Here is a 22,646-nt window from a genome sequence, read left to right on the forward strand (position 1 = left end):
CCCTCTCCTTCTCCCTCTCTCTCTTCCCCTCCCCCTCCCCTTCCTTCTTCCCCCCACACACCCTCCCCTGCGCGCCCCTGGCGGCCCTAGTGGCCTCGCGCCCCACGCCCTTGCGTCCCGCGGCCTCGGCGGCCCCGCGGCCCGGCGGCCCTTGCACCCCGGCGGCCCCGCGCCCTGTGCCCCGCGTCCCTGGCGGTCGTGCCCTCTCCCTCGGTGTGGCTCGCGTGCCCCCGGCGTGCGCCGCGCATTCCCACGCACGTGACCGTGGTTGCGTGGCTGTTTATAATGATTAAGCATGGAACATGACTTTATCCTATGCATAATGCGATGGCCAAATTAATACTAATCTGTTTTGACGAGCACTTTGATTTATAATCGCGTAACGTGATCACTTCTCGACTGTAGCCCCGACCGTTACTTTCTCGTTCTCGCTTAGTCGTAAGTGTGAGCCCTACGCCGAGCTTCTGTTTATTTATGATATTTTATTGTATGGTGTACTGTTCTTTTGTATTAAATTTGTGGAATGTATGTTTGGACTCGTATAGAAAACGGTCAGTTGGTGGAGACCGAAGGAGTTGCAGGTCAAGACCCTGAGCAGCAGTCGATTGGTGAAGGCAAGTGTCCCTTGACCCATCTATGTCCTACTCATTTTATAATTCACTCCCAGCATTTACACAGTTTATACCTAAGGATTGACTTGCTTTTGGTTTATCTTGTCCTTGTTTACCTATTTTGGTTGGGTTATTTCGGTTTAGCTATATGCTAGTGCTTCACATTAATCAATGAACATGATGAGATTATTTATGATACGTTGTTTTCCCTTTTGATTATGATGATATACTTGTGGCATTTAAGGGGACTCGAGCTGTTTCTCGAGTGCATCTCCGTAAGGACTAGTTCGTTGGATGACCGCTCGGGCAAAACAGTGCAACCATGAGGGTGGAATGGGACGCACTTAGCTGAATAATTAGAGGAACTAAGGTGTAGTTTGCTTCGCCGTCATGCCGTCAATGGGGCTCGGTGTATGCGGCTCGCTCTACCAAGGTTGGTTTGCCCCTTGGGGAGGAGTGCGGTACATTTAGGAAACCTAACGGGCGGTTACAGCCTCAGGGAATCTTTGTAAAGGCTACATAGTGAAACCCTGCCTGTTCACCTTGGTAGTGTTTAAGGGTTTGATCGGGCCGAGGCAAGAGGGAATCACGACTTGTGGGTAAAGTGCGCAACCTCTGCAGAGTGTTATGAAACTAATATATTAGTCGTGCTCGCGGTTATGAGCGGCCAAGGGAGCTCCATTGATTAGAGATACTTTGATTAGAGATGTTTGGTCTACAGGTGGTGATCAGGATGATGGTTTTGGTTATATCTATGGTAATGGTAAGTGGTATTCTTTCCACTTGAAAAGGGTACTTTGGGTTAATAACTTGGGATTAATGCTAAAACCTAGCTTCTTACTAGTGATAATAACATGACCAACTAAATGCAACTGCTTGACTTAACCCCACATAAAGCTAGTCCACTACAGCCAAACGGGGCATATTGCTGAGTATGTTGATGTGTACTCACCCTTGCTTTACACACCAAACCCCCCCAGGTTGTCCGCGTTGCAACCACTGCTCAGGAGAAGATGAAGTCGTGGAGGAGGACTTTCAGGAGTTCCAAGAGTACGATGAGTTCTAAGCGTGGGTTAGCGACAAACCCCCAGTCGGCTGCCTGTGTAGGCCGTGTGTATCTACGTTTCTTTTCCGCACTTTGATAATTGTTAAAGACTATGTGGATGTCTCGGATATCATGATGTAATCGACTATTATACCTTCTTTTATGTTAATATTTGAGCACTGTGTGATGATGTCCAGTTATGTAACTGTTGTGTACGTGAATTGCTGATCCTGGCACGTACATGGTTCGCATTTGGTTTGCCTTCTAAAACCGGGTGTGACATAGGTGGTATCAAAGTCGTGCTGACTGTAGGACCGCTAACCTAGAGTATAATGGTCATCTAAGGATTATAGACCCATATTATCACCTTGACTTTGGTATCCCTTCAAAAGTTGGTCATATCGACCAAACCTATGTTCTACTATATATATTCTACCTTTTTGAAAATTTAGTTTTATTATAATTCCTAATTTTTATGATTTACTTGTTGGTCATATTAGCTCTGTTCTCACTCTTATGCTTACGGTGTCTTTTGTAGATGGCTCGTCTTAGACACACCGCACGGAAGTCCGTCATCCCCTTCTTGCCTTCTCGTCTCGCTGAGCGTTCACTTCGTCGTCCGGTGACTGGTCAGTCTAGCCATTTGGAGAGGCTGCACCACCGCCTGCACGAGGAGCCGGAGCATCGGCGATAGGAGTTGGAGCAGCAGGGCTCTTCTTCCTTGTTTCAGCAGGAGGTAGAGTCTGTGAGGATCTGCTCTCCTGTGCCCCTGCTGGAGGCGCCCCTTGCACCACCACAAGGCGTCCCAGCCACTGGAGTAGCTGTTGGAGGAGACCCCGACGACGGAGGCGACGACAGCAGCTCGAGCCACAACACCGACCTTTTAGAGGAGCAGGAGCCGGAGGGATAGGTTTCCCGACCCATCACTCATGACGCCGCTCGCGGGTGTCACTTTCACGATGCGCTCAACACCTTGCTACGCCAGGCACTTGACCGGCGTACTTGGTCTATCGAGTATCACTGTGTTGTCTTCCAGCATAGTCGCGGGGTTTACCCGGACCACTGGGACGCGACTTGCTTAGTGCGCCGTCCGAAGAACAGTCTCCGGGGTGCAGAGGTCTGCTCAAAACATTACTCTATTTCTGAGCGGGACTCAGCTGATATGACCACACCATTAAGCAACATGTTACAACCCCCAAGTCATACTACATCATCTCAAGTACAAACAACATCATCACCAACCCAAGTCTTTGATGGACCAATTACACGTAGCCGAGCTAAGAAGCTACAGCAAGAGGTGCACGCGCTACTTTATAAATTTCAATTATACACTAATGAGAAATTTATGATACCTAAGTCGTGTATGTTGATATTACTTAGGTTCACCAAAGAGGAAGGACAAAACATATCAAAGGTGAATCAGCAAGAAGAGCTATGACCGAGTCAGTCCAACGCAACAAAACCGTCCAGAAGAAACAGTCATATCTTTTGATTCCCAAAAGCTATGAAGGCCCATAAGTACTTTTTGGAAAGCTCTTGAAGTCTAGTTTCCAATGCTTCTAAGGCCGACTTAATCAAATCTACCAGGAAGGCAGGCGACCTACTTTAGTGCTGAATGGTCAGAAGGTCAACAGTCTGTTTGATGACCAAGTTTTCGTATTAAACTGCATCATTCTACGAAGTTTCATTAAGCATATTATACATAGTAAGAAAGCTTATCAAGTCAACTTTCCAACGCATCCAGCCCCACGTCATTTGAAGATTACTAGAAGAAGTTATTGTCAAAATACTGAAGACTGCATAGAAGTCACAACAGACACACGGAATTCAGTTCTGCAGATCTTCCGAAGAGACTCCTTCACATTAGCATGTGAAAATACTTTTGTTTCGTGTTTATACCTCTCTAAGGCTGGTTGTTACTAGTATAAATACCCCCCTATGTCTATGATGTAAGGCAGCTTTTGATAATCTAAAACAGAACCCCCTTTGTTCAGCTGTGTGCTAACAAATATTGAGAGTGATCTCTACCCCTTTGCTCTTGTGAATTCCTTCGCGGTATTGCAAAAGCGGCGGCTTCATCCGCTCCCAAGTGGTGCTCCTACTCCCTTCGAGGTCTCCTCGATTGGTTGTAGGCTATGTTGGTTGGTTCTTTGAGAGTGTGGTTGGGCGAATCCTCGATTCAGGTTGCCGGTTAAAGACGGTGGTTGGCTTCGAGTTTTATTTGTCAGGTTGCACTAGTTATCGCTGCTTGCAGCAAGTTATCTTGGCTTCTTCGAAGCTAGTTATCTGAAGATTGATCCTACGTCGTGAAGATCGGGCATCGTGACGCATCATCTGGTATCAAAGCCTCAGTTGCCACAGTAGGATTCTTTACCCTTAGCTATATATATTTTGTGTTCGTCCTATCCACCAAAAAGCCATAAAATATTTTTGCCATAGCCCTTTGTTTCAATATGTTGTTCAAGTGAGTTTTGTTAAGTTTCAGTCCTTAGAGTCTTTGTTTAGTTGCTGGTCACTCTATCCTTTGTGTTTCCTTTGAGCCTCTTATATATATATGAAAATATCCAAAAAAAAAGAAAAATCTGAAAACCCTGAGCATTTCCTTCGCGTTAACCTTGATCCTATTTAAGTTATAGCTGCTGGTTGAGTTCTTTGTTGATTATTATAAAGTGTGCAATATCATATCAGATCTCTGTGTTTAGTTCTATAAAAAAAGAGTATCAAAAAAGAGAAGAAAGAAAAGTACCCAAAAAAAATGTTGAACAAGATTGTGAAAGAAAAGTAGAACTATCAGTTTGTTTATGTGCACAAATGCTGAAAGTTCATCAAGTTGTTCAACCAGTTTGCTATTGTCATTTGGTGCAAAATTTTGGTTGGGTTTGATCGCAGCACTTGCATTCCAACCATACTCCTTGATTTGCATCAAATCTGAAAATTCTCTGCGCGTGTGTTTGATCTACTTACATCACTCGTACCTTGTGGTCAGCACTAGGCAGGGAACTTCTAGTTGGATGGTTATTTAACTTTACAACAACTAGGATTCAGATTGCATCTCTTGTTTATTATTCCCCACCAAGCTCCACATATAAGCCATCGTAATCGGTACTCTGGTCTTGTATTCGCTTAACCACCACTTTCTTGTTACCACCACACATTTTCTTGCAACCCGCAGAAAACTCATAAGAGCTTTGGTTGGTAAGAGTGGTGAGGTTGTGAAATTCTATATAGCTTCATATTCCACCTATATTTGTTGCCTTGTCGCCACTAATTTCGCAGGAAGATGGATCCCAACGTTGAGATTGAAGAATGTGTCACCATGAGACAATTCAATGAGCTCAAACAAAGCATAGAAGACAAGCAAGATCTGTTGGCACAAGATCTTCAGACACTTATGGCTAAAATCAGAGGTCGTCGTCGACTCCCTGATGGTGTAAGAAACCATGATGAAGATGGGGAAGAAGGTGAAGGAAATTATTCTAGAAGGGCGAGTGAACATGGGAGGAGAAATCAAGGTGCTGCACGTGGTAGAGGAAGAGGCCGGAATCGAAGAAATGATGACAATGAGGAATCTAAATTTGGGAATGAAGATGATCAGTCCCAACATCTCTATGGTCGTCGTCATCATAGAGGCGTCAACCAAGAAGAGAGATTTGGGAAACTTAAGTTTACCATGCCAAAATTTGATGGTAGATCTGATCCTGAAGATTATTTCACATGGGAATTGAAGGTGGAGAAAATCTTCCGCCTACATAATTATTCAGAGGAGAAGAAACTTGCAATGGCATCTCTTGAGTTTGAATGATATGCCCTGATTTGGTGGGAGCAACTTCTTCGTGATCGTGAAGAAGATGGAGAGGACCCTATTATTACTTGGCAAGAGATGAACCGAGAAATGAGAATTCATTTTGTGCTGAAGCATTATCGGCGTGATCTTTTTGATACATTGCAGAATTTGAGGCAAGGAAGTTTCTCTGTTGAGGAGTATTATAAGGAGATGGAGAAGGCCATGATTAGAGCCAATGTGTATGAAGACGAAGAGCAAACCATTGCACGTTTCATGGCTGGGTTACACCGCAACATTCAGCGTATTGTTGAGTTTCAGTCGTACCAAAGTCTTATTGATTTGGTACATCAAGCCACCAAAGCTGAACGCTAGCTGCAACAAGATGCTAGAGCAGCAAACCCTTGTCATATGGTGCACGAACCATGACTGGAGGAAGCAAATCGATCTCAAGGTTTACTGCTGCATCCTCAGCGACAAAAGGTTCAACTGGAGGCTTGCGATCCAATATTCAAGGCAATTCTAGTGGAAAAAACGGTGCTGCTCCAAACACGAGTTATAAACCAGCAGCATCCACTTCAACATCAGTGGGTTCAACAGCCAAGAGTAGTGGTATTCAGTGCTTCAAGTGTGGAGGTCGTGGTCATGTCATAAAGGAGTGTCCAAATAATCGTGTGATCCTTGTGAATGATGATGGAGAATATACATCAGCTAGTGAAGAGGAAGCTGAAGCAGGAAATGTAGAAGACACTCATAAAATTGAGGAACACACTGGATGTGAATTTGAGCATGGTACTACTCTTGTGGTTACACAAATCTTGAGTGTTCAAATGAAAGAAGCTGAAATTGGACAGCGACATAATCTTTTTCAAACGCGAGCAAAAGTGCAAGACAAAGTAGTAAAGGTGATCATTGATGGAGGGAGCTGCCATAATCTTGCAAGTCGTGAGATGGTTGAAAAGCTTGGTTTGAAGTTGCAGCGACACCCTCATCCATATCATGTCCAATGGTTGAATGAATCGGGAGATATCAAGATTTGTTATAAGGTGAAAGTTTCATTCAAGATTGGAGAGTATGTTGACACGGTGGAGTGCGATGTTGCACCCATGTCTGTGTGTCACATGCTGCTAGGAAGACCTTGGCAATATGACCGATATTCTCAGCATTGTGGAAGAACAAATCAATACACGCTAGATCTGAAAGGGAGAAAGTTTATACTCAAGCCTATGACCCCTCAACAAATCATGGCTGAACATTTACAAAAGAAAACTGAAATTAGTACAGCAAGTAGAGGAGGAGAAGAGCAAAAGAAATTGAGTGCCATCCACAATTCGGTGAGCGAGTGCTACAAACCAAATTCAAGAGATAAAAGGAAGGAAGAGGGAGAACATCTAGTTATGCTAGCCACAAAATCTGAGCTGAGAGAAGTGAGGAACAACCCATATCAAGTGCTCTTTGTACTTGTGAACAAAGATGTTATGATTTCTCTAACGACATAACATCTCTTCCTAGTGTTGTGGTTGATCTTTTGCAGGACTTGGAAGACGTGTTTCCACAAGAAACATCGGCTGGACTACCTCCAATTCGAGGGATTAAGCATCAAATCGATCTTTTTCTAGGGGCTGCACTTCCTAACCGTCCACCATATCGAACCAATCCTGAAGAAACTAAGAAGATACGAAGGCAAGTGCAAGAACTTCTTGATAAAGGAAATGCAATAGAAGTGGATGAATCCAAGGTGAAAGCAATCAAGGATTGGTCAGCTCTAACAAATGAAAGAACCAATATGAAAGCCTCCAAGCATGCTGCATATATAAAAAAGATACATGAAAAGACCAATGAAGCAATTTAGCTCAAAGTAGTGCGCAAGGCTGCAAACATGAACAAGCATAGGAAGAAAGTGTTATTTGAACCGGGGGACGTGGTTTGGATTCACTTGCACAAAGAGTGTTTTCCTGATCAGCACAAATTCAAATTGATGCCACGAGGGGATGGTCCATTTCATATTCTTCCCAAGATAAATGATAATGCATACAAGATAGATCTTCCACCAAACTATGCCATGAGCAACACGTTCAATGTTGCTGACCACTTACCAGTTACAAGTAAAGACACTCCAGAGTCGAGGACGACTCCTTTTCAAGGGGAGGAGGATGATATGACCACGCCATTAAGCAACATGTTACAACCCCCAAGTCATACTACATCATCTCAAGTACAACCAACATCATCACCAACCCAAGTCTTTGATGGACCAATTACACGTAGCCGAGCTAAGAAGCTACAGCAAGAGGTGCACGCGCTACTTTATAAATTTCAATTAAACGCTAATGAGAACTTTATGCTACCTAAGTCGTGTATGTTAATATTACTTAGGTTCACCAAAGAGAAAGGACAAAACATATCAAAGGCGAATCAGCAAGAAGAGCTACGTCCGAGTCAGTCCAGCGCAACAGAACTGTCCAGAAGAAATAGTCATATCTTTTTATTCCCAAAAGCTATGAAGGCCCATAAGTACTTTTTGGAAAGCTCTTGAAGTATAGTTTCCAATACTTCTAATGCCGACTTAATCAAATCTACCAGGAAGGCAGCCGACCTACTTTAGTGCTGACTGGTCAGAAGGTTAACAGTCTGTTTGATGACCAAGTTTTCGTATTAAACTGCATCATTCTACGAAGTTTCATTAAGCATGCTATACATGGTGAGAAAGCTTATCAAGTCAGCTTTCCAACACATCCAGCCCCACGTCATTTGAAGATTCCTAGAAGAAGTTATTGTCAAAATACTGAAGACTGCGCAGAAATCAAACAGACACACGGAATTCAGTTCTGCAGATCCCCGAAGAGGCTCCTTCACATTAGCACGTGAAAATACTTTTGTTTCGTGTTTATACCTCTCTAAGGCTGGTTGTTACTAGTATAAATACCCACCTATGTCTATGATGTAAGGCAACTTTTGATAATCTAAAACAGAACCCCCTTTGTTTAGCTGTGTGCTAACAAATATTGAGAGTGATCTCTACCCCTTTGCTCTTGTGAATTCCTTCGTGGGATTGCAGAAGCGGCGGCTTCATCCGCTCCCAAGTGGTGCTCTTACTCCCTTCGAGGTCTCATTGATTGATTGTAGGCTGTGTTGGTTGGTTCTTTGAGAGTGTGGTTGGGCGAATCCTTGATTCAGGTTGCCGGTTAAAGACGGTGGTTGGCTTCGAGTTTTATTTGTCAGGTTGCACTAGTTATCGCTGCTTGCAGCAAGTTATCTTGACTTCTTTGAAGCTAGTTATCTGAAGATTGATCCTACATCGTGAAGATCGGGCATCGTGATACATCATCAGCTGAGGCGGCCATGCAAGATGTCGCACGACGTGCGCTTTCGCACTACTGCTCAGTGCTCGATGGGGTAGCCGATGGTCTTAACCTGAAGTATTACCCCCGTTGTCCATCTGGCAGCACAGGAGGTGTGGTTGTCTCACCTGTCAGTGAGGACAATCCTAGGTTGAGAAGCACAGTCAACCTAGCCGCCGTGCTAAACACGGAGCTGGACCATGCCTTAGATGAGCTGAGTAGGGCTCGTGCTGAGATCGCCCAGTTGCGGGCTGAGCGTGCGGAGCATCGTCACCTAGAGGATGGCTCTCCCGCCCCCGTCGGGACTCAGCACCCGTACCGCTCACCTCAGCGTGGACACCAAGATTATGGTAACCCCGACTGCAGGACAAGGATAAATTTATAACCATAGATCGTCAGCGTCGGATATTATAATTAATGCTTAAAAATAGAAGTTATAGTCTTAGTCTTACTCTTAGTTAGTCTTAGTTAGACAGGGTAGTTTGCTTATCCTATGTTTTTATGTTTGTCATGACGAACTATGATGGATTTGGATCTTTGTAATGACTGTCGCTAGAGTGTGGGTATCCCCTGCACTTTGGTTTACCTGTTAATGTTAATAAAATTAGTTATCTAGTTGGGAAGCCCTTTTATTCTACTTTCCTCTTTATTTAAGAAGTTGTGTTTGTCTATGTTGGAAATCAGTGAAGATGTTCATCTGTTCAGAATTGTGGAAGAATTCTATACTCTTTTCTTATGCTGCAAGTTTGCAAGATCAGTTCTGATATGTGATTGTATTCTGCAGATGTCAGATAACAGGCGCAGAGGAGGAAGGCGTGCTCAGCAGGAGCAAGCAGCACCGCAGGATGAGGCACCTTGGCAGCAACTGCCACCACCACCCCGATGACGATAGATCAGATTTTCTTGATGCAGACTCAGGCAGTTCAAGCCATTGGTCAGACTCTGGCCGCTATGCAGCAGCAGCAGCATCAGCCCCCACCTCAGCCTCAGATGCCTCAGATGCCCAGAGACAAGCGTGCTAAATTCATGAGAGGTCATCCCCAGTGTTTGCTCACTCTTTTGACCCCATGGATGCTGAATATTGGTTGTGTACCATGGAGTGGGAAATGTACACCGCTCAGTGCGCCGACAAGGAGAAAGTTCTGTATGGTCCCCGTCTGTTGAGAGGAGCAGCTAAGTCTTAGTGGGAGTCCTACCTCACCACCCACGCCAACCCCGACACCATCACCTTGGAGGAATTCAGAGATAATTTCCATTAGTATCATGTTCCAGCAGGTCTGATGACAGTGAAGAAAGAGGAATTCCTGGCGCTCAAGCAAGGGCCCATGTCTGTCAGTGAGTACTGTCGGTGTTTTGGGTCCGACCGCGCACCCTGGGTTACCCCTCAAGGTGCTTTGTGGAGTAGGACGGTGTTACCGACTGTAGCTCGATGGTTCGTGCTAGATGCACGAGAAACAGTGGACAGTTGTATACAGGTTCGGGCCGCTTTGAGATGCGTAACACCCTACGTCTTGGCGTGAGTACTTTATATGGTGGGTTACAAGGAGGTTCTCTAGTGTTGGAGACGTAGAGAGCCGGGTCGATGGCTAAGTAATGAGGTAGATGTCTTTGAAGGGGTGCCCCCTAGGCCTTATATACTCGACCGTGGGGCATTACATGTGGATATGATAACAACGTGTGCCTAAGTAATAGTGAACTGACTAAGTCTATCTTCCTATAATTCAACCGACCCATCCTCGCTCAGTTCCGATGTACGGGGCTCCCGCGCGGGAAGGTCGGGTCACTGTTGTGATCACTGTTCAAATTCGTCGGGTCGTCTGGGCTTGCATTGATCTGATCCCGTGTCGATCCACTTCACTAGGCGTTCTTTCCCAGGCCCACGAAGGGATGACCTCGCGAATTATTGGGCCCACGGGCCTTTCGTGAGATCTTTTATCCTTCTGGTGGACCCGGGGGATATCCGTCCCCCACAAGCCCCCGATCTTTGGGTTGATTTTGAAATAACCGGCTCAAAGATCTAAGGTCCAGCTTGCGGTTTTTTAATTTTGATAAGGGATAATTTGAGAGTAAATCTGCTGGGCCATTGCTCCCGAACTCTGAGTGACCCAGTAAAAGCGATCTTTTACTGTATTCTTCCATTATTACTCTTCAGGACTCGATGTTCTGCCTTGAGTTTATGCTTTGGAGGTCAGCATTTTGATTTTTTAGGGTGTAGCCCCCGAGCTTCGAGTGGATTTTTGTAAATAATCCACTCGAAGGTCTTCATTTTAAGTCTTCTCAAAAATCACTTTTATCTTCCCTTTGTGCTTTTTCAGAAGTCAACCTTGTCTTAGTTTCACCTTATGCTTTAGAGGTTAGCATTCTGCCTCTCGGGGTAGATGATTCATTGGGTGCACCAAAGGTGCACCCAATGGGTGTAGCCCCCGAGCTTTGAGTGGATTTTTGAAAATAATCCGCTCGAAGGTCTTCACTGTCACATTGGAATCCACATAATGTTTTAGAGATCAGCATTATATCATCAACATTATGCTTTAGAGGGCAGCATTCGTTTTTGTCTTCAGAATCGAGCACGAGATCTATCCATATCTTGCTAGGTCTTGCAATATATTTGGTCTACGACTGATTGGACGTTCGATAGATGGCCTTCGGCTAGTCTTCATATCACTTCGTGCTTCAATGCTTCTGTTGATTAGACTTGTACCTCATCAGCTATTTTTGGCTTTCCTTTGATCCCTGTTGATATATTCCTTCTGTCTTGAGGTATTCATTGCGTATACTGTATGGATGTGACTGCTTGGGAAAATCTATTGAAAATTCTTGGACGTCCCCCCCAATGGGTGTAGGCAAGGGACGGCTTGGTGCGCTGAGTGTTTAGCAAACTGCTTCTGAGTAGTAACTTGACGTGACCGCGGGTGTAATCATATCGCCCAAGCAGTTGACTAGAGTCCCAATGGGTGTCGTGTTACGTGGAACGGCGTCAGCCGCCTGACGTGTCTCTAGACGGGTTGAATTACATATTGAGTTTTTGCGACAGTTCGGTGGCCGTGGTAGGAGGTGAGCAGTTGCCTTCTTCTTCTATAAATAGTGTATTTGCTTCTCCGGCATTTTCACATCTCTTACTGCTGCTCGCTGTTTACTTTCTTCTCTTTCATTCTACTCCAACATGGGCAAGAGAAAGAAGGGTGGTAGTTCTTCGCATCACTCCGGCGATAAGCGGAAGCGTGAGCCGACTCCTCCCTCGGAGGACTTCGGCGACTCGGAGTACTCGGAGGAGGAGTTCTCCTCCGAGTCAGAGGGCTCACCAGTCCCTGCCTCTCCCCCAGCGTCGTCTGATGACTCAGACGACTCCCAGGGGATCGCCGCAGAGGTGTGGACCTACATACGGGCTGTCGAGCGCGCCAGGCTCGAGGGCTCGGATGAGTCGGAGTACTCCTCGGACTCGTCCAAGGAGGGCGGCAGCAACGGCGATGGCGGTGACGACGACGACGACAGAGGCGATGGTGACGGCGGCGAAGGCGACGGCAAGGGCGGTGAAGGCAGCAGCAAGGGTGGTAGCGGCGACGGCGGCGATGGCAGCAAGGGCAGCAGCAGGGGCAGCAACAAGGCCAGTGGCTAGACGCCACTGGTTTTAGATGTTAGTATAGTTTAGTAGTAGAAGTAGTATTAGTGAAATAATGTAGTAGTAGTTAGTAGTATAGTGTAGCGAAATGTAATGTAGTAGTGGGAGGACATCAGCTCATAATCAGTTGATTTGTAAGTTCGGTAATGCTTCCCTTTTATAATGAAGAACGATTTCGTCCAATTCTGTGTGCACCATTTTGCCTTTCTGTCAATCGTCGACCGTATTTATGCTTACTGCAGATGTTGTTTTTGCATGTAACGCTTGAGTAGCGACTTAGAATCGTCGAGTTGCATTTCAGACTGCCTTCTTCGCGATGTCAGCGCTTTAGTGGTAGCGGTCGAGTCCTTTGGAGTCACGTTGTCGCTTTAGGAATAACAACCGAGTGATAACGGGCCACGTCGATGTTTTAGAAATAACGACCGAGCGGTTACTGGTGATGTCGGCGTTTTAGAGGTAACAGCCGGATCCTTTGGAGCCACGTCACCGCTTTAGGAATAACAGCCGAGTGACTACTAGCGATGCCTGCGTTTTAGAAGTAACAGCCGAGTGATAACGGGCCACGTCGGTGTTTTAGAAATAACGACCGAGCGGTAATGGGCCACGTCGGTCGCTTTGGAAATAGTGGCCGAGTGAAGTCTGGTAACGTCAACGTTTTTAGAAATAGCAGCTGAGTTATATTGGGCTGCGTCGGCCGTTTTGGAAATAACGACCGAGTGATGACATGGCACGCCAGCATTTTAGAAATAACAGCTGGGTGATGTCTGGGCGCTTTTTAGAAATGGCGTCTGGCCCGGGAAAACCCCATATGTACTGCACTGTCGCACGCCTCTGCATTATATGCCCTAGTTTTGCTTTTCTGCATCCAGGCCTTCTCTGCTCTCTTGCAATATTGCCTCCACTCCGCTCGCCAGCAAGGTAGAGATGGCGCCCAAGCGAAAAACCCAGAGTTCATCCGTCGCAATCATTCCTCCTATCGATCCCAACAGTCAGTTGCCTTTCGCAGGTAACCACATGTCTGTTGTTTCTGAATCCGACCTTCTCCATCTTGTATTCATCGGAGTTCTTCCCCCGAAGGAACTCTGTTCCTGGCGGATCTGCCGTGGGGTCACTGTTCCGACAGAAGACCCCCACGAATCCATCATTTACGTTCCTTTCCTCATCCGCGGCCTTGCTCTTCCCATTTCTCCTTTCTCCCGCGGTCTCCTTGATTTCTATCACTTGAATGTAACCCATCTGAATCCCAACTCCATTCTGCAAGTTTCTGTTTTTGTTCATTTGTGTGAAGATTTCCTTGGTATTCTGCCACACTTCGGCCTATGGAAGTACTTGTATCACTGTCGGCCTGGGATGGCCGAGGGACAACACCAGCTTGTGGGGGGTGCGAGTTTGGAGATGCGCCGTGGGAGGAAAACCGAGTACCTCGACATCCCACTCAAGGACAGCATCAAAGGATGGCGCCTGAAATGGTTTATCGTGGAGAATCACGGGAATTCTCTCCCCCCACGGTCAGGGAGACAGCTAGATGTTCGCACTCCCAGTTGGACTGAATCCCCCACAGACCTGGAGGTGGTTGAGGCGGGGGCTCTGCTTGCTGAGGTTGAATTATTGAAAGAGAAGGGTCTGACTGCAGAGGCTGTTGTTGCCGATTTTGTTTTCAAGAATATTCAGCTACTAAAAGACAGAGCATACCCAACTTATCTGTATCGAGGCCTCGCTGATTCAACCTGGGTTACCAATAGACGGATTCCTGCTGTGGATTTGGTGAGCCGGCTCGAGATGATACTCAGAGGCAAGGTGTCGAATATCGGTGCTCCTGTTGCATACTCAGCCTAGAATCTGCCTCCTTCCATGGCCTTTATCAGTTTCGTGTCAAATCCTCCTGTTGGTGATAGCAGTTTGGGCCTTAGAGTGCGACCTTCTCCCGAAGAGGTTGATGCTTTGGTTGCCTCACTTGGCGAAATCCCTGACAACGAGAAACAGGTTCATTTCGAGGTACCTTTGAATCCAAGTGACGCAGAGATAAGTGCCATGCTGGACATGTTGGCTGAAGATTCCTCTGATGCAACCCCTGCTGAAACACTGGCTGTAGCACCCATCCCAGAGTCTAGCAAAGCTTTAGATACTCAGAGATCTGATAGTGTTCGCCCGAAGCGTCCTCGCCGAGCCAATCATCCAACTTCTCCTGCTGAAGGGAAGAAAAAGAAAAAGAGGTGTCTTCGCCGAGTGTCATGCTTGAATCAGGATGCCGGTCCTTCTGCTCCCGCTGCTGAGGAAGTGTCAGTGCCGGTTTTTGCTGAAGCTGACCCCAATGGGTGTGACCCGACTGATGCTGATCCCAATGGGTGTAATCCGGCCAAAGCTGATCCCAATGGGTGTAATCCGGCCAAAGCTGATCCCAATGGGTGTACCGTCCGCATTGTTGATGAAGATGAGGAAGAGGAGGATGAAATCCCTCTAATTCAGAAGAACAGCCGGCGCTACATAGCCCGCGGAGAGAGTAGCGGTGTTCCTTCTCCAGCTTTGTCTGCCCTCGTTGGTCTGCAAGAATTGTCTCTGGCAAATTTTGATCAGACTCTCGAAGATATGGTCCTAGAGGATCTATTGTCGGAGCCGGCAGATGGTGGGATGATGGATATTTGTGCTGATGCGCCTGATGCCGGGTTGGAGTTATCCCGAGCGGCGTCCCGTGCCTCATCGACCTTGGAGCGCGGTCTTAAGGGTCAGGAGGCAGGTCTGGATAGCTTTGCTCCTATGGAAGTGGTTGAAGGCCCTTCAGCCTTAGAGGTGGTTGTTACAGAGGGCTCGACCCTCAAGGATGGCGCTAGCGCTTACCCAGCCCTCGAGGGTGTTGCCGGAGATGATCCGGCTCGGATGGGTAGCGCGAGCTATGACCCAACCCCCGAGGGTGTCCGAGTGGGTTGTCCCTCTCATACTTCCATGGATGTTCATGTAGGATCTTCTCCTCCGCATTCTGGTTTCATGGCAGCAGCACGAGCTTCGGGTCAGGAAGTCGCCTTAGAGGCCGGCGCTCCTGATGACAGAGTTTTGACTTCTGCTAATGACACTGACTTGGTCCCCACTGATGCATTGCGGGTTGTTCCGGTTGGTGATCCTTCATCGAGCCATCAATTGACTTCCCACGACTTGGGAGTTCCTTCGTTCTTCTCCAACCTCCAGGTAATTTGGTTTTTCCTGATCTGACTGTATCCCGGGTGTGATATTGTTCTTACACTCATTTGTTTTTATCGTCAGGCATTGGTTGACGAAATGGCTGGTCAGCTGAAATCGCAGGGTGCTTCTGTGCCGGAAAGAGCTCTATCTCTGACGCATTGGAATCCAGTGCTGCTTCAGCGGCGGGTTTCTGATTTGGAGATGGCAAATGCTGGTTAGTGCCCTTTGTTTCTTTTTTGGCTACTTGACCAATCTGCTTTTTAGCTGAACACCCTTGCTTGACTGTTTCTTGATAGATATGGTCCGGCAGTATTCTGATCTTGAAGAAAAATATTCTCAAGGTCAGACTGAATTGACCCGGGTTTCTGCTTCTCTGAATGATGCCAACACGCTGAACTCCACTCTCCATGCTCAGCTCGATTCTAAAAAGGTGACCAATGAATTAAGCTTTACTTGGCTTCATCTGCTGTGTTCTTAGTGCTTGCTTGACATTGGAGAAACTGATTCTTGTCTACAGGAGGAAAAACGTGCCCTTGCAACTTCCCATGATAACCTTGACAAGTTATATCGCGATGCCAGCAATTCGTTGACTATCTTGGAGAGGAGCAATCGTTTCACCATGGAAGACTTGGATAATCATCGTTATAAGCTGCAAGAGTCCCTGGATGATATGATTCGCCTTAGGCAATTGGTGTCGAGCAAGGATATTATCATCAAGGATTTGCGTGCTTCCAAGAGATCAGTCGTCCAGGAGCTAGAAGCTGCTCGGTTGGCTGTCAAGGCTGCTGAAGACACTTCTGCTACTCTGAGGGCCCAGCGCGACAGAGCTATGGACAAAGCCATTCGCGCGGGGTGAATCCAGATGAGGAGATCCGGCGTGGTTGTTCCTGACGACATAATGGTAGACGTGAATGCCGCTCCTGATTCCTCGAGTCGCCCCTCTTCGTCGGTTGCTCCTGAGAAGAACATTACCAAATAGAAACACTGAATGCTTTGAATATGTGGTTAGTGTGCTCGAATATTTTGTTAGAAAATACTTTTTAGTACTGAATGTCGTTATTGTTTTCCCGTTGTTAGAATACAACAGTATCTACAATCGCAGAAGTAAATGTAGTATGAGGGTTTTGAAATTTCTTTGAATTTCGCGGGGCATAGAGGTCGCCCTAAGATGAGTAACTGCAAACGCGCTTGTGTTGGATTAAATAGGCGCGAGTGTGTCGTGCCGATCTAAGTCATTACCGACTTAAACCGACTGCTCCGTTAGTAGGGTATAGTGGTCACCCCGAGTTAAGTAAGCGTGAGCACGTCGCACCGCCTTAAGCCATTGCCGACTTAAGTCATTTGCTCCATTAGTTGGGTATAGTGGTCACCCCGAGTTAAGTAAGCGTGAGCATGTCGCACCGCCTTAAGTCGTTGTCGACTTAAGCCGATTGCTCCGTTAGTAGGGTATAGTGGTCACCCCGAGTTAAGTAAGCGTGAGCACGTCGCACCGCCTTAAGTCGTTGCCGACTTAAGCCGATTGCTCCGTTAGTAGGGTATAGTGGTCACCCCGAGTTAAGTAAGCGTGAGCATGTCGCACCGTCTTAAGTCGTTGCCGACTTAAGCCGATTGCTCTGTTAGTAGGGTATAGTGGTCACCCCGAGTTAAGTAAGCGTAAGCATGTCGCACCGCCTTAAGCCGTTGCCGACTTAAGCCGATTGCTCCGTTAGTAGGGTATAGTGGTCACCCTGAGTTAAGTAAGCATGCAGGTTGATAGTGAACAATTTGAGTGCCTTTGAAGTCTTTTTATTGATGATATATTTCCTAGTTTACAGAATACATTGTCGTCCCAATAGCTTTTGAGATATAGCTAGGGGTAAAACTTCCTGAGATGTTCTATGTTCCATGAGTTCCCAATTTCCGTGTTGTCCATTTGAGTGAGACGATATGATCCAGGCCGAGTGACTTCTGCTACTATGAATGGTCCTTCCCATAGTGGTGACAGTTTGTGCCATCCCTCCCCCGTAAGAATTCGCCAGAGGACGAGGTCTCCCACTGCGAAGGATCGATGTCGTATGGCCTTGTCGTGATAGCGCCTTAGAGTTTGCTGATACCGTGCTGACTGAATCACCGTGTTCAATCGTTCTTCTTCTAGTATATCAACATCCTCTAGTCTGGTAGCTTCGGCTTCTGCTATGTTTTCAAAGATCAGCCTCGGTGCCCCAAACTTGAGATCAACGGGTAGCACTGCCTCCGAACCGTAGACCATGAAGAAAGGAGTATTTCCATGCAGAGCTCGGCTAGGTTGAGTTCTCAGGCTCCAAACAACATATGGCAACTCTCTAATCCACTTTCCTGTGAACTTCTCATTATTGTCAAAAACTTTCTTTCTGAGCGCTTCCAATATCATCCCGTTGGCTCTTTCTTCCTGCCCATTGGCTCTTGGATGCGCCACCAAGGCATATTTGATCTGAATGCTTTTTTGTTCGCAGAAATCAAAAAACTTTGAGCTTGTGAAATTGGATCCTAGGTCAGTTATGATGTTATTCGGTATTCCGAACCTGAATATTATGTCTTGTATGAATTCCACCGCCTTAGCTGAGGTTAGAGAAGCAATTGGTTTGAACTATATCCATTTAGTGAATTTGTCGATAGCAACCAGTACATGAGTATATCCTCCTTGAGCTTTCTTGAAGGGTCCAATCATATCCAGTCCCCAGCATGCGAACGGCCAGGTTACAGGTATGGTTTGCAATTGTTGTGCTGGTAAATGCTGCTGTTTTGATAAGTACTGGCAGGCTTCGCACCTCTGGACTAACTCGGCTGCATCACTTTTTGCCGTTGGCCAGTAGAAACCCGACCTGAAGACCTTCCCAACCAGGGTCCTGGATGCTGCGTGTATCCCACATTGTCCAGCATGGACCTCTTCTAGCAGCTGCTTCCCTGTAGCTAAGAGAATGCATTTCATGAGGACTCCTGATGCGCCCCTTCTGTATAGTGTTTCCCCAATGAGAGTATAATGAGCTGACTGCCTTGCGGTGCGTTCTGCTACATTTTTGTCATCTGGTTCCTCCTCATTTTTATGTACCTGATGATTGGCTCTCTCTAGTCATTAGAATCTGACTCTGGTTGGCTCAGAGTATTGCATTCTTCTACCCGGTCTAGTGAAATGCTCGGGTGCAGTAATTCTTGGACAAAAACACCAGGCGGGACCTGAGTCCGACTGGATCCTAGCTTGGATAATACATCAGCTGTCGTGTTGCGGTCTCTCTCCACATGATGAAATTCCAGACCTTCAAATTTGTCTTCTAGTTTTCGAACAGCAGTGCAGTATTTTCCCATGGAATCATTCGAGCAATCCCATTCTTTATTTATCTGACTTATGACCACCAGAGAATCTCCGTATACCATCAGTCTCTTGATGCTCAGTGATATGCCAATGTTCAGTCCATGAATCAGAGCTTCGTATTCTGTTGCATTGTTGGATGCTGGAAATAACAATTGAAGAGCATATTTGAGTTGTTCACCTCCGGGTGCAATGAAGAGGATCCCTGCGCCTGCCCTCTGCAGTTTCAACGACCCATCAAAATACATTCGCCATACTTCTGCCGTTTCCGGGTTATTCAGCACCTGTTGCTCGGTCCACTCTGATATGAAGTCAACCAGTGCTTGAGTTTTGATGGCGGTGCGAGGTCGAAACTCAATGTCATGAGACCCCAGTTCACAGGCCCACTTGGCTATTCTTCCAATGGCTTCTTTATTGTGAAGAATATCCCCTATCGGAAATCCAGTGACTACTATGACTTTGTGGTCGTCGAAGTAGTGATGGAGCTTGCATGCAGTTAGAAGTACTGCATATAATAATTTCTAAACTTGAGGGTATTTCTTCTTCGAGGGACCTAGGACTTCATTGATGAAATAGATAGGATGTTGTACTGGGTATGCATGTCCTTCCTCTGCTTGCTTGACTACCAACGTGGTGCTCACCACGTGAGTCGTGCAAGAGATGTATAATAGAAGGTCTTCACCCGGTTGAGTCGGTGTAGCTCGGCGAGGTGGTTTTAGCACTGGTGGTGTTGTCAAGAATTTCTTCAACGCATCTAGAGCTTCATGTGCTTCTGAAGTCCACTAGAATTTGTCTACCTTCTTGAGCAACTTATAGAACGGTAAGCCTTTTTCTCCCAGCCTTGATATGAATCTGCTTAGAGCTGCCATGCATCCGGTAAGTCTTTGTACTTTCTTCTGTGATCGTGGTGCTTCCATTCTCATGATGGCTTCAATCTTTTCTGGATTGGCCTCAATTCCCCGGTGGCTGACAATAAACCCAGGCAACTTTCGTACCGGTACTCCGAAAACACATTTTTCGGGATTAAGCTTCCATCGATATCGCCGTAGACTGTTGAAGACCAGCTGTAAATCTTCAATGAAATTTTCTGAATCCTCTATCTTAATCACCACATCATCCTCACGCTTGCCCTAGTGGTCGGCTAAGCATGTCTGAATAGCTCTCTGATAAGTTGCTCCAGCGTTTTTGAGGCCGAACGGCATGGAGGTATAGCAGAAAGCTTCGAACGGGGTGATGAATGCTGTTTTTTCCTCGTCTTCTTTTGCCAAGCTAATCTGATGATACCCAGAGTAGCAATCCAAGAAAGACAACACAGAACATCCGGCGGTTGAGTCCACCACCTGGTCTATCCTAGGAAGTCCGAAGGGATCCTTCGGACAGTGTTTGTTGAGATCTGTATAGTCGACGCACATGCTCCAATCCACTTTATTCTTTTTGAGTACAAGAACATGATTAGCTAACCACTCAGGATGTAACACCTCTCTAATGAATCCGGCCGCGACCAAGCGAGCCAGCTCAACACGGATGGCTTCTCTCTTGTCGGGCGTGAAGCGACGTAATTTTTGTCGGATCGGCCTCGCCTGGGGGTAAACCTTCAATTTGTTCTCGGCCAGTTCTCTCGAGACTCCCGGCATATCCGCAGGTTGCCACACGAATACGTCTCGGTTATCTTGCAAAAACTGGACGAGCGCGCCTTCCTATTTGTCATCCAGACTGGAACTGATGATAGCAGTTTTGCGCTCGTCGGCGAACCCAAGATTAATTCTCTTGGTTTCTTCAGTCGGTCGTATAGAGGTCATGGCTTGAGCTTCCTTCGCGGGTACCACGAGGTCTTCCTCAGGCTTTGAGTTCGCCTACGCAGAAGAAGTCGCCGATGGTTTGGTAGTGAGGGCCGCCTGAATGGCTACTCGGAAACATTCTGTGGCACCTTGGAAGTCAGCGCGCACAGTTATGATTCCTTGTGGTCCTGGCATCTTCAATATCATGTATGTGTAATGCGGAATGGCCATGTACTTTGCCAATCCAGGCCTCCCGATGATGGCATTGTATCCGCAGTCGAAGTTTGCCACCTCGAACCTCAGGAACTCGGTTATGTAGTTCTCCGGAGTTCGGAAGGTGACCGACATGTAGATGTGGCCCAGCGGATATTCTCCTTCAGTCGGCACGATGCTGAAGAAGGGTGTGTTCGACTCGTGGAGCTCTCTAAGGGGAACTCCTAGGCCTTAGAGCGTCCGGGGGAAGGTGACGTTGATGCTGCTTCCCCCGTCCACTAATACCTTCTTTACCCTGCTCTCTCGGATCACCGGATCGACGAGGAGCAGGTACTTGCCTGGGTGGTCGAAGTTGAGCCACTGATCTCCCGGGTGAAGGTGATCGGGTGCTCAGACCATCGGTACGGGGCGGGAGGACCGGTAGCCGCCACCAGTATCTGATGATCGTTGAGCTTTTGTTGTCTCTTGCTTTCTTGCGACCCGTGTCCACCGAAGATGACGTTGACTTCTCTGTCAACGCGCGGGAAGGCTCCACCTCCTCCCTTCTCTTGCTGCTGAGGTTGTCGCGGTTCTCCTAGTCCTCCTCGCGGCGAGGGAGGAGGTAGAGGTTGGAAGGGTCGGTCGTTCCCCACGGAATGCTTGAAGTCTCTGCAGTTCCGGAGGGTGTGGCGCATGTCCTTGTGGTACGGGCACTGGGCGTCGAGGATGTCGTCCAGCGTGTGTTCGCCTCCGCGAGGTCCTCCTCGGGCACGAGAGGCGGGCGGTCCGGCGGCGTGGACCTCTTCACGAGACCTCTTCTCCCAGCGTTTATCGGGTTGCTGGTTTCTGTCGCATCGCGGTGTTGTCGGTGCAGGCTTTGCTCCTCCGATGAGGTCTAGAGCTCGTTCATCGGCGGTGATGTAGAGGTCGGCTTCCCGGAATAGCTGCTCCGAAGTGGTCGGCGCCTTTTGTAGTATGGCTCGGACGAAGGCCGAGTCATTGGATCCCCGGTAGAAGTCCTCGATCACTGCTGCTTCCGCGACCTCGGGGATACGATTTCTCATGGTCTGGAATCTTTTGAGGTACGACCGGAGAGTTTTGTCCCCTCGGCGCTTGATGGATTTGAGGTCACATGGTTGTGCCGGTTTGTCGGAGAGAGATTGGAAGTTGGCGATGAAGCGCTGACTGAAGTCGCTCAAGTCGTCGATGCAATGTCGGGGTAGGTGTCGCAGCCATTGCAGCGCGTCTTGTCCAAGGACGATAGGCAAGTACATAGTCATCACATCCTCGGTTGCCCCTGCCGCTCGGGCAGCGGTGGTGTAGACGGCCAGCCATCCTCCCGGATCCTACTTAGGTTCATATTTGTCGACGTTGGAGACCTTGAAGTTAGGGGGCCATTGAATGGCCCTGAGGCGTGGAGTAAGCGCCGATACTCCACAGGTGTCTTCTTGTCGTCGATGATTATGTCTTTCCTAGGGAGGGGAGTGGTTGTCGTGGTGCCTCGACCGTCCCCGGGTGGTGCCACCAGTCGAAGCTGTGGCCGACTCGGTCCTGGTGACCTGACTCCGTGCCGGGATGTCGTGATCCCGGTCGTACTCTTCCCAGCGACGGATCTCGTTCTCGTGTCGTCGCTCGCGCAAAGCGTTGATGGAGCTTCGTGCGTCCCGCCGACTGTTGATGGTGTGTCGTAGATTGCTCGGTGGATGAGCTAGTGGTAGAAGGTGGTTGGCTGCTCGAGTGAATAGTCGCCGATAGCCCTTGGCGTCGGGAGTCCGGGGGA

Source organism: Zea mays, chromosome 10 (genome assembly GCF_902167145.1).
Source record: "Zea mays cultivar B73 chromosome 10, Zm-B73-REFERENCE-NAM-5.0, whole genome shotgun sequence".
Taxonomy (NCBI): domain Eukaryota; kingdom Viridiplantae; phylum Streptophyta; class Magnoliopsida; order Poales; family Poaceae; genus Zea; species Zea mays.